The sequence below is a fragment of the Anomaloglossus baeobatrachus genome, unplaced genomic scaffold (genome assembly GCF_048569485.1).
Source record: "Anomaloglossus baeobatrachus isolate aAnoBae1 unplaced genomic scaffold, aAnoBae1.hap1 Scaffold_5433, whole genome shotgun sequence".
Taxonomy (NCBI): Eukaryota; Metazoa; Chordata; class Amphibia; order Anura; family Aromobatidae; genus Anomaloglossus; species Anomaloglossus baeobatrachus.
Genome location: NW_027444812.1, coordinates 1 through 16,347, shown reverse-complemented (window position 1 = coordinate 16,347; position 16,347 = coordinate 1). Strand labels below are relative to the sequence as shown.

At 46.8% G+C, this 16,347-nt stretch overlaps 10 non-coding genes across 10 annotated transcripts; all 10 read left to right on the top strand.

Annotated features, from left to right (window-relative positions):
• The first annotated feature begins 663 nt into the window (after positions 1-663).
• On the top strand, positions 664-854 carry LOC142283635 (U2 spliceosomal RNA). The gene has a single exon (XR_012745254.1). It is a non-coding gene; the product is annotated as a U2 spliceosomal RNA (small nuclear RNA).
• A 1,387-nt stretch (positions 855-2,241) lies between these two features.
• LOC142283634 (U2 spliceosomal RNA) lies at positions 2,242-2,432 on the top strand. The gene has a single exon (XR_012745253.1). It is a non-coding gene; the product is annotated as a U2 spliceosomal RNA (small nuclear RNA).
• Positions 2,433-3,819: 1,387 nt separating this feature from the next.
• On the top strand, positions 3,820-4,010 carry LOC142283633 (U2 spliceosomal RNA). Its single transcript, XR_012745252.1, has one exon. It is a non-coding gene; the product is annotated as a U2 spliceosomal RNA (small nuclear RNA).
• Positions 4,011-5,397: 1,387 nt separating this feature from the next.
• LOC142283632 (U2 spliceosomal RNA) lies at positions 5,398-5,588 on the top strand. The gene has a single exon (XR_012745251.1). It is a non-coding gene; the product is annotated as a U2 spliceosomal RNA (small nuclear RNA).
• Positions 5,589-6,975: 1,387 nt separating this feature from the next.
• On the top strand, positions 6,976-7,166 carry LOC142283640 (U2 spliceosomal RNA). The gene has a single exon (XR_012745259.1). It is a non-coding gene; the product is annotated as a U2 spliceosomal RNA (small nuclear RNA).
• Positions 7,167-8,553: 1,387 nt separating this feature from the next.
• On the top strand, positions 8,554-8,744 carry LOC142283639 (U2 spliceosomal RNA). Its single transcript, XR_012745258.1, has one exon. It is a non-coding gene; the product is annotated as a U2 spliceosomal RNA (small nuclear RNA).
• Positions 8,745-10,131: 1,387 nt separating this feature from the next.
• Positions 10,132-10,322, top strand: LOC142283638 (U2 spliceosomal RNA). Its single transcript, XR_012745257.1, has one exon. It is a non-coding gene; the product is annotated as a U2 spliceosomal RNA (small nuclear RNA).
• A 1,387-nt stretch (positions 10,323-11,709) lies between these two features.
• On the top strand, positions 11,710-11,900 carry LOC142283637 (U2 spliceosomal RNA). The gene has a single exon (XR_012745256.1). It is a non-coding gene; the product is annotated as a U2 spliceosomal RNA (small nuclear RNA).
• Positions 11,901-13,287: 1,387 nt separating this feature from the next.
• On the top strand, positions 13,288-13,478 carry LOC142283631 (U2 spliceosomal RNA). Its single transcript, XR_012745250.1, has one exon. It is a non-coding gene; the product is annotated as a U2 spliceosomal RNA (small nuclear RNA).
• A 2,189-nt stretch (positions 13,479-15,667) lies between these two features.
• LOC142283636 (U2 spliceosomal RNA) lies at positions 15,668-15,862 on the top strand. The gene has a single exon (XR_012745255.1). It is a non-coding gene; the product is annotated as a U2 spliceosomal RNA (small nuclear RNA).
• Positions 15,863-16,347: the final 485 nt, after the last annotated feature.

Below are 16,347 nucleotides of genomic sequence, written 5' to 3'. Positions count from 1 at the left end.
CCTTTGATAGTAAGCTTTTCTGTAGTCTGCCTGTTGATGTATTTTCCGTTTGAACTGTGCACAACATGAAGAGACGGAACACTGGCGGCTTGTCACAATGCCCCCCGATGACATCACAATAGCGCTGCTGCCTAGAAAACAAGCTGCGCAGAAGAAGTTGTTCTTTGGGTGGGAGGGTGGGCTAGTGGAAGGAGGGGGCAATCTCTTTTTTCCCGGGTGGTAGGGGGATGACAGGAGAAGGGAAGCGGGTGGTGAGAAAGGTACAGAGGGCAGGGTTTGGGGGCTGGGAAGGAAAGGGAAAAGATTAGGGTTTGGGGATGATGAAAGGGCTTTCTACGGGTAAGGATGGCAAAGGGTGGCAGTGACGGAAAGTCAGGCAACCTGTCCTGTCCGTCTTTTTGTATCGTGAATTGGAAAGACTGCAAGGGGGAGGGGAGTTGCTTGCGCCCTAAAGGAGGAGTTATTCAGATTCATTGCAGTGGGCGGCGGCTGCAAAACGCACCATTCTTCTTGTTTTGGCTCTGCAAAGCAGCCTTTTCAAGGGTTGGCTTGGGTGACAAAATGTCTTGTGTAGGCGTGGGTTTGTCTCCCTCTCGCTCTCTCTCCCTAAGATGTGTCCGGCATAGGCCAGGGTGCCACTCGAGGCCCAAACCAATTCTGGTTATCGCTTCTCGGCCTTTTGGCTAAGATCAAGTGTAGTATCTGTTCTTATCAGTTTAATATCTGATACGTCCCCTATCTGGGGACCATATATTAAATGGATTTTTAGAACAGGGAGATGGAAAAAGAGCTTGCTCTGTCCACTCCACGCATTGACCTGGTATTGCAGTACCTCCAGGAACGGTGCACCCCTTCTTAACCCAGTTTCCAAAAGCAGAACTCAATTCACCTGATTCATATTAGCCCGATTTAATGAATTGGAAGAAAGCATACGTCTTCATATGCACCTCAATTTGGCCCATTCACTTTTCACACTTCCTCCTTTTGTTTTTTATCTTTCACACTTTTGACTTTCTTTATTCATCCAAATAGCAAACTCATCACCACTCAACCTGACCAACTCGGCTATGTCCCCGTGCTGCAGTTCTCTGTCTTATCTAGATCATTTGCAATTGAATGGAATAGATCCCTTTTGGACAAAGTGGATTCACCTGCTGCTGCAGTGACCACAGGTGTGATAACATCTAGAATTGGCATCTGGTGCGATCTCTCCGCTTCCACTCCAAAGAAAGTTACCTGTTTATTCCTATCATGCATTGGTTTTTGGGGTTTTCTTTGAGTAATGATGATCTCTTTAGTAGTCTGTTGGCGCCCTCTCCTGGAGGAATAGTTTGCTTGCTCTTGGACATTCTAAAAGAGAGGTCATGATAGACATTGAGCTTCTGAGCTCAATTGGGGACAGTCATGGGTGATGAATGTTTGCAACCTACTGCGAAGCCTCATACCGCAATATAAGGAACGTCAAATACTAAGAAAGGGCGGCCTATGAAAGAATTACTACTTTCAATAAGTACACTTAAACGGCTAATTGGGAATAGAAAAACTGTAAAAAGCCCTCTGAGAAAGCCCCCCTCTAACCTTTGATAGTAAGCTTTTCTGTAGTCTGCCTGTTGATGTATTTTCCGTTTGAACTGTGCACAACATGAAGAGACGGAACACTGGCGGCTTGTCACAATGCCCCCCGATGACATCACAATAGCGCTGCTGCCTAGAAAACAAGCTGCGCAGAAGAAGTTGTTCTTTGGGTGGGAGGGTGGGCTAGTGGAAGGAGGGGGCAATCTCTTTTTTTCCCGGGTGGTAGGGGGATGACAGGAGAAGGGAAGCGGGTGGTGAGAAAGGTACAGAGGGCAGGGTTTGGGGGCTGGGAAGGAAAGGGAAAAGATTAGGGTTTGGGGATGATGAAAGGGCTTTCTACGGGTAAGGATGGCAAAGGGTGGCAGTGACGGAAAGTCAGGCAACCTGTCCTGTCCGTCTTTTTGTATCGTGAATTGGAAAGACTGCAAGGGGGAGGGGAGTTGCTTGCGCCCTAAAGGAGGAGTTATTCAGATTCATTGCAGTGGGCGGCGGCTGCAAAACGCACCATTCTTCTTGTTTTGGCTCTGCAAAGCAGCCTTTTCAAGGGTTGGCTTGGGTGACAAAATGTCTTGTGTAGGCGTGGGTTTGTCTCCCTCTCGCTCTCTCTCCCTAAGATGTGTCCGGCATAGGCCAGGGTGCCACTCGAGGCCCAAACCAATTCTGGTTATCGCTTCTCGGCCTTTTGGCTAAGATCAAGTGTAGTATCTGTTCTTATCAGTTTAATATCTGATACGTCCCCTATCTGGGGACCATATATTAAATGGATTTTTAGAACAGGGAGATGGAAAAAGAGCTTGCTCTGTCCACTCCACGCATTGACCTGGTATTGCAGTACCTCCAGGAACGGTGCACCCCTTCTTAACCCAGTTTCCAAAAGCAGAACTCAATTCACCTGATTCATATTAGCCCGATTTAATGAATTGGAAGAAAGCATACGTCTTCATATGCACCTCAATTTGGCCCATTCACTTTTCACACTTCCTCCTTTTGTTTTTTATCTTTCACACTTTTGACTTTCTTTATTCATCCAAATAGCAAACTCATCACCACTCAACCTGACCAACTCGGCTATGTCCCCGTGCTGCAGTTCTCTGTCTTATCTAGATCATTTGCAATTGAATGGAATAGATCCCTTTTGGACAAAGTGGATTCACCTGCTGCTGCAGTGACCACAGGTGTGATAACATCTAGAATTGGCATCTGGTGCGATCTCTCCGCTTCCACTCCAAAGAAAGTTACCTGTTTATTCCTATCATGCATTGGTTTTTGGGGTTTTCTTTGAGTAATGATGATCTCTTTAGTAGTCTGTTGGCGCCCTCTCCTGGAGGAATAGTTTGCTTGCTCTTGGACATTCTAAAAGAGAGGTCATGATAGACATTGAGCTTCTGAGCTCAATTGGGGACAGTCATGGGTGATGAATGTTTGCAACCTACTGCGAAGCCTCATACCGCAATATAAGGAACGTCAAATACTAAGAAAGGGCGGCCTATGAAAGAATTACTACTTTCAATAAGTACACTTAAACGGCTAATTGGGAATAGAAAAACTGTAAAAAGCCCTCTGAGAAAGCCCCCCTCTAACCTTTGATAGTAAGCTTTTCTGTAGTCTGCCTGTTGATGTATTTTCCGTTTGAACTGTGCACAACATGAAGAGACGGAACACTGGCGGCTTGTCACAATGCCCCCCGATGACATCACAATAGCGCTGCTGCCTAGAAAACAAGCTGCGCAGAAGAAGTTGTTCTTTGGGTGGGAGGGTGGGCTAGTGGAAGGAGGGGGCAATCTCTTTTTTTCCCGGGTGGTAGGGGGATGACAGGAGAAGGGAAGCGGGTGGTGAGAAAGGTACAGAGGGCAGGGTTTGGGGGCTGGGAAGGAAAGGGAAAAGATTAGGGTTTGGGGATGATGAAAGGGCTTTCTACGGGTAAGGATGGCAAAGGGTGGCAGTGACGGAAAGTCAGGCAACCTGTCCTGTCCGTCTTTTTGTATCGTGAATTGGAAAGACTGCAAGGGGGAGGGGAGTTGCTTGCGCCCTAAAGGAGGAGTTATTCAGATTCATTGCAGTGGGCGGCGGCTGCAAAACGCACCATTCTTCTTGTTTTGGCTCTGCAAAGCAGCCTTTTCAAGGGTTGGCTTGGGTGACAAAATGTCTTGTGTAGGCGTGGGTTTGTCTCCCTCTCGCTCTCTCTCCCTAAGATGTGTCCGGCATAGGCCAGGGTGCCACTCGAGGCCCAAACCAATTCTGGTTATCGCTTCTCGGCCTTTTGGCTAAGATCAAGTGTAGTATCTGTTCTTATCAGTTTAATATCTGATACGTCCCCTATCTGGGGACCATATATTAAATGGATTTTTAGAACAGGGAGATGGAAAAAGAGCTTGCTCTGTCCACTCCACGCATTGACCTGGTATTGCAGTACCTCCAGGAACGGTGCACCCCTTCTTAACCCAGTTTCCAAAAGCAGAACTCAATTCACCTGATTCATATTAGCCCGATTTAATGAATTGGAAGAAAGCATACGTCTTCATATGCACCTCAATTTGGCCCATTCACTTTTCACACTTCCTCCTTTTGTTTTTTATCTTTCACACTTTTGACTTTCTTTATTCATCCAAATAGCAAACTCATCACCACTCAACCTGACCAACTCGGCTATGTCCCCGTGCTGCAGTTCTCTGTCTTATCTAGATCATTTGCAATTGAATGGAATAGATCCCTTTTGGACAAAGTGGATTCACCTGCTGCTGCAGTGACCACAGGTGTGATAACATCTAGAATTGGCATCTGGTGCGATCTCTCCGCTTCCACTCCAAAGAAAGTTACCTGTTTATTCCTATCATGCATTGGTTTTTGGGGTTTTCTTTGAGTAATGATGATCTCTTTAGTAGTCTGTTGGCGCCCTCTCCTGGAGGAATAGTTTGCTTGCTCTTGGACATTCTAAAAGAGAGGTCATGATAGACATTGAGCTTCTGAGCTCAATTGGGGACAGTCATGGGTGATGAATGTTTGCAACCTACTGCGAAGCCTCATACCGCAATATAAGGAACGTCAAATACTAAGAAAGGGCGGCCTATGAAAGAATTACTACTTTCAATAAGTACACTTAAACGGCTAATTGGGAATAGAAAAACTGTAAAAAGCCCTCTGAGAAAGCCCCCCTCTAACCTTTGATAGTAAGCTTTTCTGTAGTCTGCCTGTTGATGTATTTTCCGTTTGAACTGTGCACAACATGAAGAGACGGAACACTGGCGGCTTGTCACAATGCCCCCCGATGACATCACAATAGCGCTGCTGCCTAGAAAACAAGCTGCGCAGAAGAAGTTGTTCTTTGGGTGGGAGGGTGGGCTAGTGGAAGGAGGGGGCAATCTCTTTTTTTCCCGGGTGGTAGGGGGATGACAGGAGAAGGGAAGCGGGTGGTGAGAAAGGTACAGAGGGCAGGGTTTGGGGGCTGGGAAGGAAAGGGAAAAGATTAGGGTTTGGGGATGATGAAAGGGCTTTCTACGGGTAAGGATGGCAAAGGGTGGCAGTGACGGAAAGTCAGGCAACCTGTCCTGTCCGTCTTTTTGTATCGTGAATTGGAAAGACTGCAAGGGGGAGGGGAGTTGCTTGCGCCCTAAAGGAGGAGTTATTCAGATTCATTGCAGTGGGCGGCGGCTGCAAAACGCACCATTCTTCTTGTTTTGGCTCTGCAAAGCAGCCTTTTCAAGGGTTGGCTTGGGTGACAAAATGTCTTGTGTAGGCGTGGGTTTGTCTCCCTCTCGCTCTCTCTCCCTAAGATGTGTCCGGCATAGGCCAGGGTGCCACTCGAGGCCCAAACCAATTCTGGTTATCGCTTCTCGGCCTTTTGGCTAAGATCAAGTGTAGTATCTGTTCTTATCAGTTTAATATCTGATACGTCCCCTATCTGGGGACCATATATTAAATGGATTTTTAGAACAGGGAGATGGAAAAAGAGCTTGCTCTGTCCACTCCACGCATTGACCTGGTATTGCAGTACCTCCAGGAACGGTGCACCCCTTCTTAACCCAGTTTCCAAAAGCAGAACTCAATTCACCTGATTCATATTAGCCCGATTTAATGAATTGGAAGAAAGCATACGTCTTCATATGCACCTCAATTTGGCCCATTCACTTTTCACACTTCCTCCTTTTGTTTTTTATCTTTCACACTTTTGACTTTCTTTATTCATCCAAATAGCAAACTCATCACCACTCAACCTGACCAACTCGGCTATGTCCCCGTGCTGCAGTTCTCTGTCTTATCTAGATCATTTGCAATTGAATGGAATAGATCCCTTTTGGACAAAGTGGATTCACCTGCTGCTGCAGTGACCACAGGTGTGATAACATCTAGAATTGGCATCTGGTGCGATCTCTCCGCTTCCACTCCAAAGAAAGTTACCTGTTTATTCCTATCATGCATTGGTTTTTGGGGTTTTCTTTGAGTAATGATGATCTCTTTAGTAGTCTGTTGGCGCCCTCTCCTGGAGGAATAGTTTGCTTGCTCTTGGACATTCTAAAAGAGAGGTCATGATAGACATTGAGCTTCTGAGCTCAATTGGGGACAGTCATGGGTGATGAATGTTTGCAACCTACTGCGAAGCCTCATACCGCAATATAAGGAACGTCAAATACTAAGAAAGGGCGGCCTATGAAAGAATTACTACTTTCAATAAGTACACTTAAACGGCTAATTGGGAATAGAAAAACTGTAAAAAGCCCTCTGAGAAAGCCCCCCTCTAACCTTTGATAGTAAGCTTTTCTGTAGTCTGCCTGTTGATGTATTTTCCGTTTGAACTGTGCACAACATGAAGAGACGGAACACTGGCGGCTTGTCACAATGCCCCCCGATGACATCACAATAGCGCTGCTGCCTAGAAAACAAGCTGCGCAGAAGAAGTTGTTCTTTGGGTGGGAGGGTGGGCTAGTGGAAGGAGGGGGCAATCTCTTTTTTTCCCGGGTGGTAGGGGGATGACAGGAGAAGGGAAGCGGGTGGTGAGAAAGGTACAGAGGGCAGGGTTTGGGGGCTGGGAAGGAAAGGGAAAAGATTAGGGTTTGGGGATGATGAAAGGGCTTTCTACGGGTAAGGATGGCAAAGGGTGGCAGTGACGGAAAGTCAGGCAACCTGTCCTGTCCGTCTTTTTGTATCGTGAATTGGAAAGACTGCAAGGGGGAGGGGAGTTGCTTGCGCCCTAAAGGAGGAGTTATTCAGATTCATTGCAGTGGGCGGCGGCTGCAAAACGCACCATTCTTCTTGTTTTGGCTCTGCAAAGCAGCCTTTTCAAGGGTTGGCTTGGGTGACAAAATGTCTTGTGTAGGCGTGGGTTTGTCTCCCTCTCGCTCTCTCTCCCTAAGATGTGTCCGGCATAGGCCAGGGTGCCACTCGAGGCCCAAACCAATTCTGGTTATCGCTTCTCGGCCTTTTGGCTAAGATCAAGTGTAGTATCTGTTCTTATCAGTTTAATATCTGATACGTCCCCTATCTGGGGACCATATATTAAATGGATTTTTAGAACAGGGAGATGGAAAAAGAGCTTGCTCTGTCCACTCCACGCATTGACCTGGTATTGCAGTACCTCCAGGAACGGTGCACCCCTTCTTAACCCAGTTTCCAAAAGCAGAACTCAATTCACCTGATTCATATTAGCCCGATTTAATGAATTGGAAGAAAGCATACGTCTTCATATGCACCTCAATTTGGCCCATTCACTTTTCACACTTCCTCCTTTTGTTTTTTATCTTTCACACTTTTGACTTTCTTTATTCATCCAAATAGCAAACTCATCACCACTCAACCTGACCAACTCGGCTATGTCCCCGTGCTGCAGTTCTCTGTCTTATCTAGATCATTTGCAATTGAATGGAATAGATCCCTTTTGGACAAAGTGGATTCACCTGCTGCTGCAGTGACCACAGGTGTGATAACATCTAGAATTGGCATCTGGTGCGATCTCTCCGCTTCCACTCCAAAGAAAGTTACCTGTTTATTCCTATCATGCATTGGTTTTTGGGGTTTTCTTTGAGTAATGATGATCTCTTTAGTAGTCTGTTGGCGCCCTCTCCTGGAGGAATAGTTTGCTTGCTCTTGGACATTCTAAAAGAGAGGTCATGATAGACATTGAGCTTCTGAGCTCAATTGGGGACAGTCATGGGTGATGAATGTTTGCAACCTACTGCGAAGCCTCATACCGCAATATAAGGAACGTCAAATACTAAGAAAGGGCGGCCTATGAAAGAATTACTACTTTCAATAAGTACACTTAAACGGCTAATTGGGAATAGAAAAACTGTAAAAAGCCCTCTGAGAAAGCCCCCCTCTAACCTTTGATAGTAAGCTTTTCTGTAGTCTGCCTGTTGATGTATTTTCCGTTTGAACTGTGCACAACATGAAGAGACGGAACACTGGCGGCTTGTCACAATGCCCCCCGATGACATCACAATAGCGCTGCTGCCTAGAAAACAAGCTGCGCAGAAGAAGTTGTTCTTTGGGTGGGAGGGTGGGCTAGTGGAAGGAGGGGGCAATCTCTTTTTTTCCCGGGTGGTAGGGGGATGACAGGAGAAGGGAAGCGGGTGGTGAGAAAGGTACAGAGGGCAGGGTTTGGGGGCTGGGAAGGAAAGGGAAAAGATTAGGGTTTGGGGATGATGAAAGGGCTTTCTACGGGTAAGGATGGCAAAGGGTGGCAGTGACGGAAAGTCAGGCAACCTGTCCTGTCCGTCTTTTTGTATCGTGAATTGGAAAGACTGCAAGGGGGAGGGGAGTTGCTTGCGCCCTAAAGGAGGAGTTATTCAGATTCATTGCAGTGGGCGGCGGCTGCAAAACGCACCATTCTTCTTGTTTTGGCTCTGCAAAGCAGCCTTTTCAAGGGTTGGCTTGGGTGACAAAATGTCTTGTGTAGGCGTGGGTTTGTCTCCCTCTCGCTCTCTCTCCCTAAGATGTGTCCGGCATAGGCCAGGGTGCCACTCGAGGCCCAAACCAATTCTGGTTATCGCTTCTCGGCCTTTTGGCTAAGATCAAGTGTAGTATCTGTTCTTATCAGTTTAATATCTGATACGTCCCCTATCTGGGGACCATATATTAAATGGATTTTTAGAACAGGGAGATGGAAAAAGAGCTTGCTCTGTCCACTCCACGCATTGACCTGGTATTGCAGTACCTCCAGGAACGGTGCACCCCTTCTTAACCCAGTTTCCAAAAGCAGAACTCAATTCACCTGATTCATATTAGCCCGATTTAATGAATTGGAAGAAAGCATACGTCTTCATATGCACCTCAATTTGGCCCATTCACTTTTCACACTTCCTCCTTTTGTTTTTTATCTTTCACACTTTTGACTTTCTTTATTCATCCAAATAGCAAACTCATCACCACTCAACCTGACCAACTCGGCTATGTCCCCGTGCTGCAGTTCTCTGTCTTATCTAGATCATTTGCAATTGAATGGAATAGATCCCTTTTGGACAAAGTGGATTCACCTGCTGCTGCAGTGACCACAGGTGTGATAACATCTAGAATTGGCATCTGGTGCGATCTCTCCGCTTCCACTCCAAAGAAAGTTACCTGTTTATTCCTATCATGCATTGGTTTTTGGGGTTTTCTTTGAGTAATGATGATCTCTTTAGTAGTCTGTTGGCGCCCTCTCCTGGAGGAATAGTTTGCTTGCTCTTGGACATTCTAAAAGAGAGGTCATGATAGACATTGAGCTTCTGAGCTCAATTGGGGACAGTCATGGGTGATGAATGTTTGCAACCTACTGCGAAGCCTCATACCGCAATATAAGGAACGTCAAATACTAAGAAAGGGCGGCCTATGAAAGAATTACTACTTTCAATAAGTACACTTAAACGGCTAATTGGGAATAGAAAAACTGTAAAAAGCCCTCTGAGAAAGCCCCCCTCTAACCTTTGATAGTAAGCTTTTCTGTAGTCTGCCTGTTGATGTATTTTCCGTTTGAACTGTGCACAACATGAAGAGACGGAACACTGGCGGCTTGTCACAATGCCCCCCGATGACATCACAATAGCGCTGCTGCCTAGAAAACAAGCTGCGCAGAAGAAGTTGTTCTTTGGGTGGGAGGGTGGGCTAGTGGAAGGAGGGGGCAATCTCTTTTTTTCCCGGGTGGTAGGGGGATGACAGGAGAAGGGAAGCGGGTGGTGAGAAAGGTACAGAGGGCAGGGTTTGGGGGCTGGGAAGGAAAGGGAAAAGATTAGGGTTTGGGGATGATGAAAGGGCTTTCTACGGGTAAGGATGGCAAAGGGTGGCAGTGACGGAAAGTCAGGCAACCTGTCCTGTCCGTCTTTTTGTATCGTGAATTGGAAAGACTGCAAGGGGGAGGGGAGTTGCTTGCGCCCTAAAGGAGGAGTTATTCAGATTCATTGCAGTGGGCGGCGGCTGCAAAACGCACCATTCTTCTTGTTTTGGCTCTGCAAAGCAGCCTTTTCAAGGGTTGGCTTGGGTGACAAAATGTCTTGTGTAGGCGTGGGTTTGTCTCCCTCTCGCTCTCTCTCCCTAAGATGTGTCCGGCATAGGCCAGGGTGCCACTCGAGGCCCAAACCAATTCTGGTTATCGCTTCTCGGCCTTTTGGCTAAGATCAAGTGTAGTATCTGTTCTTATCAGTTTAATATCTGATACGTCCCCTATCTGGGGACCATATATTAAATGGATTTTTAGAACAGGGAGATGGAAAAAGAGCTTGCTCTGTCCACTCCACGCATTGACCTGGTATTGCAGTACCTCCAGGAACGGTGCACCCCTTCTTAACCCAGTTTCCAAAAGCAGAACTCAATTCACCTGATTCATATTAGCCCGATTTAATGAATTGGAAGAAAGCATACGTCTTCATATGCACCTCAATTTGGCCCATTCACTTTTCACACTTCCTCCTTTTGTTTTTTATCTTTCACACTTTTGACTTTCTTTATTCATCCAAATAGCAAACTCATCACCACTCAACCTGACCAACTCGGCTATGTCCCCGTGCTGCAGTTCTCTGTCTTATCTAGATCATTTGCAATTGAATGGAATAGATCCCTTTTGGACAAAGTGGATTCACCTGCTGCTGCAGTGACCACAGGTGTGATAACATCTAGAATTGGCATCTGGTGCGATCTCTCCGCTTCCACTCCAAAGAAAGTTACCTGTTTATTCCTATCATGCATTGGTTTTTGGGGTTTTCTTTGAGTAATGATGATCTCTTTAGTAGTCTGTTGGCGCCCTCTCCTGGAGGAATAGTTTGCTTGCTCTTGGACATTCTAAAAGAGAGGTCATGATAGACATTGAGCTTCTGAGCTCAATTGGGGACAGTCATGGGTGATGAATGTTTGCAACCTACTGCGAAGCCTCATACCGCAATATAAGGAACGTCAAATACTAAGAAAGGGCGGCCTATGAAAGAATTACTACTTTCAATAAGTACACTTAAACGGCTAATTGGGAATAGAAAAACTGTAAAAAGCCCTCTGAGAAAGCCCCCCTCTAACCTTTGATAGTAAGCTTTTCTGTAGTCTGCCTGTTGATGTATTTTCCGTTTGAACTGTGCACAACATGAAGAGACGGAACACTGGCGGCTTGTCACAATGCCCCCCGATGACATCACAATAGCGCTGCTGCCTAGAAAACAAGCTGCGCAGAAGAAGTTGTTCTTTGGGTGGGAGGGTGGGCTAGTGGAAGGAGGGGGCAATCTCTTTTTTTCCCGGGTGGTAGGGGGATGACAGGAGAAGGGAAGCGGGTGGTGAGAAAGGTACAGAGGGCAGGGTTTGGGGGCTGGGAAGGAAAGGGAAAAGATTAGGGTTTGGGGATGATGAAAGGGCTTTCTACGGGTAAGGATGGCAAAGGGTGGCAGTGACGGAAAGTCAGGCAACCTGTCCTGTCCGTCTTTTTGTATCGTGAATTGGAAAGACTGCAAGGGGGAGGGGAGTTGCTTGCGCCCTAAAGGAGGAGTTATTCAGATTCATTGCAGTGGGCGGCGGCTGCAAAACGCACCATTCTTCTTGTTTTGGCTCTGCAAAGCAGCCTTTTCAAGGGTTGGCTTGGGTGACAAAATGTCTTGTGTAGGCGTGGGTTTGTCTCCCTCTCGCTCTCTCTCCCTAAGATGTGTCCGGCATAGGCCAGGGTGCCACTCGAGGCCCAAACCAATTCTGGTTATCGCTTCTCGGCCTTTTGGCTAAGATCAAGTGTAGTATCTGTTCTTATCAGTTTAATATCTGATACGTCCCCTATCTGGGGACCATATATTAAATGGATTTTTAGAACAGGGAGATGGAAAAAGAGCTTGCTCTGTCCACTCCACGCATTGACCTGGTATTGCAGTACCTCCAGGAACGGTGCACCCCTTCTTAACCCAGTTTCCAAAAGCAGAACTCAATTCACCTGATTCATATTAGCCCGATTTAATGAATTGGAAGAAAGCATACGTCTTCATATGCACCTCAATTTGGCCCATTCACTTTTCACACTTCCTCCTTTTGTTTTTTATCTTTCACACTTTTGACTTTCTTTATTCATCCAAATAGCAAACTCATCACCACTCAACCTGACCAACTCGGCTATGTCCCCGTGCTGCAGTTCTCTGTCTTATCTAGATCATTTGCAATTGAATGGAATAGATCCCTTTTGGACAAAGTGGATTCACCTGCTGCTGCAGTGACCACAGGTGTGATAACATCTAGAATTGGCATCTGGTGCGATCTCTCCGCTTCCACTCCAAAGAAAGTTACCTGTTTATTCCTATCATGCATTGGTTTTTGGGGTTTTCTTTGAGTAATGATGATCTCTTTAGTAGTCTGTTGGCGCCCTCTCCTGGAGGAATAGTTTGCTTGCTCTTGGACATTCTAAAAGAGAGGTCATGATAGACATTGAGCTTCTGAGCTCAATTGGGGACAGTCATGGGTGATGAATGTTTGCAACCTACTGCGAAGCCTCATACCGCAATATAAGGAACGTCAAATACTAAGAAAGGGCGGCCTATGAAAGAATTACTACTTTCAATAAGTACACTTAAACGGCTAATTGGGAATAGAAAAACTGTAAAAAGCCCTCTGAGAAAGCCCCCCTCTAACCTTTGATAGTAAGCTTTTCTGTAGTCTGCCTGTTGATGTATTTTCCGTTTGAACTGTGCACAACATGAAGAGACGGAACACTGGCGGCTTGTCACAATGCCCCCCGATGACATCACAATAGCGCTGCTGCCTAGAAAACAAGCTGCGCAGAAGAAGTTGTTCTTTGGGTGGGAGGGTGGGCTAGTGGAAGGAGGGGGCAATCTCTTTTTTTCCCGGGTGGTAGGGGGATGACAGGAGAAGGGAAGCGGGTGGTGAGAAAGGTACAGAGGGCAGGGTTTGGGGGCTGGGAAGGAAAGGGAAAAGATTAGGGTTTGGGGATGATGAAAGGGCTTTCTACGGGTAAGGATGGCAAAGGGTGGCAGTGACGGAAAGTCAGGCAACCTGTCCTGTCCGTCTTTTTGTATCGTGAATTGGAAAGACTGCAAGGGGGAGGGGAGTTGCTTGCGCCCTAAAGGAGGAGTTATTCAGATTCATTGCAGTGGGCGGCGGCTGCAAAACGCACCATTCTTCTTGTTTTGGCTCTGCAAAGCAGCCTTTTCAAGGGTTGGCTTGGGTGACAAAATGTCTTGTGTAGGCGTGGGTTTGTCTCCCTCTCGCTCTCTCTCCCTAAGATGTGTCCGGCATAGGCCAGGGTGCCACTCGAGGCCCAAACCAATTCTGGTTATCGCTTCTCGGCCTTTTGGCTAAGATCAAGTGTAGTATCTGTTCTTATCAGTTTAATATCTGATACGTCCCCTATCTGGGGACCATATATTAAATGGATTTTTAGAACAGGGAGATGGAAAAAGAGCTTGCTCTGTCCACTCCACGCATTGACCTGGTATTGCAGTACCTCCAGGAACGGTGCACCCCTTCTTAACCCAGTTTCCAAAAGCAGAACTCAATTCACCTGATTCATATTAGCCCGATTTAATGAATTGGAAGAAAGCATACGTCTTCATATGCACCTCAATTTGGCCCATTCACTTTTCACACTTCCTCCTTTTGTTTTTTATCTTTCACACTTTTGACTTTCTTTATTCATCCAAATAGCAAACTCATCACCACTCAACCTGACCAACTCGGCTATGTCCCCGTGCTGCAGTTCTCTGTCTTATCTAGATCATTTGCAATTGAATGGAATAGATCCCTTTTGGACAAAGTGGATTCACCTGCTGCTGCAGTGACCACAGGTGTGATAACATCTAGAATTGGCATCTGGTGCGATCTCTCCGCTTCCACTCCAAAGAAAGTTACCTGTTTATTCCTATCATGCATTGGTTTTTGGGGTTTTCTTTGAGTAATGATGATCTCTTTAGTAGTCTGTTGGCGCCCTCTCCTGGAGGAATAGTTTGCTTGCTCTTGGACATTCTAAAAGAGAGGTCATGATAGACATTGAGCTTCTGAGCTCAATTGGGGACAGTCATGGGTGATGAATGTTTGCAACCTACTGCGAAGCCTCATACCGCAATATAAGGAACGTCAAATACTAAGAAAGGGCGGCCTATGAAAGAATTACTACTTTCAATAAGTACACTTAAACGGCTAATTGGGAATAGAAAAACTGTAAAAAGCCCTCTGAGAAAGCCCCCCTCTAACCTTTGATAGTAAGCTTTTCTGTAGTCTGCCTGTTGATGTATTTTCCGTTTGAACTGTGCACAACATGAAGAGACGGAACACTGGCGGCTTGTCACAATGCCCCCCGATGACATCACAATAGCGCTGCTGCCTAGAAAACAAGCTGCGCAGAAGAAGTTGTTCTTTGGGTGGGAGGGTGGGCTAGTGGAAGGAGGGGGCAATCTCTTTTTTTCCCGGGTGGTAGGGGGATGACAGGAGAAGGGAAGCGGGTGGTGAGAAAGGTACAGAGGGCAGGGTTTGGGGGCTGGGAAGGAAAGGGAAAAGATTAGGGTTTGGGGATGATGAAAGGGCTTTCTACGGGTAAGGATGGCAAAGGGTGGCAGTGACGGAAAGTCAGGCAACCTGTCCTGTCCGTCTTTTTGTATCGTGAATTGGAAAGACTGCAAGGGGGAGGGGAGTTGCTTGCGCCCTAAAGGAGGAGTTATTCAGATTCATTGCAGTGGGCGGCGGCTGCAAAACGCACCATTCTTCTTGTTTTGGCTCTGCAAAGCAGCCTTTTCAAGGGTTGGCTTGGGTGACAAAATGTCTTGTGTAGGCGTGGGTTTGTCTCCCTCTCGCTCTCTCTCCCTAAGATGTGTCCGGCATAGGCCAGGGTGCCACTCGAGGCCCAAACCAATTCTGGTTATCGCTTCTCGGCCTTTTGGCTAAGATCAAGTGTAGTGTTGTTCGAAGAGGTGGTTTAAGCTCCAGGCCACCTTAGTACAATGATACAATGCACACTGGAAGGTTGCGCTTGCTAGTACTCTGGGTGGATAGTATATTCATCTAGAGGAAAACATGGCCCTACCAGGATCGAGGCTATTAAACTGAGTAAGGGTGGGGGGCTATGGTACAACGTGCCCCAGGACTGACGACCCTGGAGTGAGTCTGAGCTTGCTGGCTTGGGACCCCGGCAAGCCTTGGGCTCTGTAGCACACCGTACCTTGCCTTTTCATACTTTTTGAGCATATTACCCTATCCCGGCCTTCTGGCTAGGAAGGGAAATTTTTACAATCCCGGTCGGAGGTCTGGTCAGCTTTGGGCTGAGAAACTAACACCCGGTTGGAGGTCTGGGTCAGCTTCGGCTGAGAAACCAACACCCGGTTGGAGGTCTGGGTCAGCTTCGGCTGAGAAACCAACACCCGGTTGGAGGTCCGGTTAGCCTTGGGCTGAGAAACCAACACCGGTTGACGGTCCGGGCAGTTTCGGCTGCGAAACCAACAACTAGTAGCTCTCTACTCCACTTGGGTAAGATGCCTGGGTGGACGCTGGGAGCAACGACAAGGCTCAACCAGGCTTCGGCTTGGGGGAGCACCGAAGATCCCTGACCCTTGCTGTGGCCTTCTGGCTCGGAGGGACGGGGTTGATTTTTGGGGACCCTCTCCTCACGGTGGGGTCCACACGAATCCTAGCCTTTGCACTGTTTTTGGTGTGACTTCGGTCATGCATTTTTTGTGGTGCTTTGGAAAGCTTCATTAAATCTAAAAAATCTGTTCTTATCAGTTTAATATCTGATACGTCCCCTATCTGGGGACCATATATTAAATGGATTTTTAGAACAGGGAGATGGAAAAAGAGCTTGCTCTGTCCACTCCACGCATTGACCTGGTATTGCAGTACCTCCAGGAACGGTGCACCCCTTCTTAACCCAGTTTCCAAAAGCAGAACTCAATTCACCTGATTCATATTAGCCCGATTTAATGAATTGGAAGAAAGCATACGTCTTCATATGCACCTCAATTTGGCCCATTCACTTTTCACACTTCCTCCTTTTGTTTTTTATCTTTCACACTTTTGACTTTCTTTATTCATCCAAATAGCAAACTCATCACCACTCAACCTGACCAACTCGGCTATGTCCCCGTGCTGCAGTTCTCTGTCTTATCTAGATCATTTGCAATTGAATGGAATAGATCCCTTTTGGACAAAGTGGATTCACCTGCTGCTGCAGTGACCACAGGTGTGATAACATCTAGAATTGGCATCTGGTGCGATCTCTCCGCTTCCACTCCAAAGAAAGTTACCTGTTTATTCCTATCATGCATTGGTTTTTGGGGTTTTCTTTGAGTAATGATGATCTCTTTAGTAGTCTGTTGGCGCCCTCTCCTGGAGGAATAGTTTGCTTGC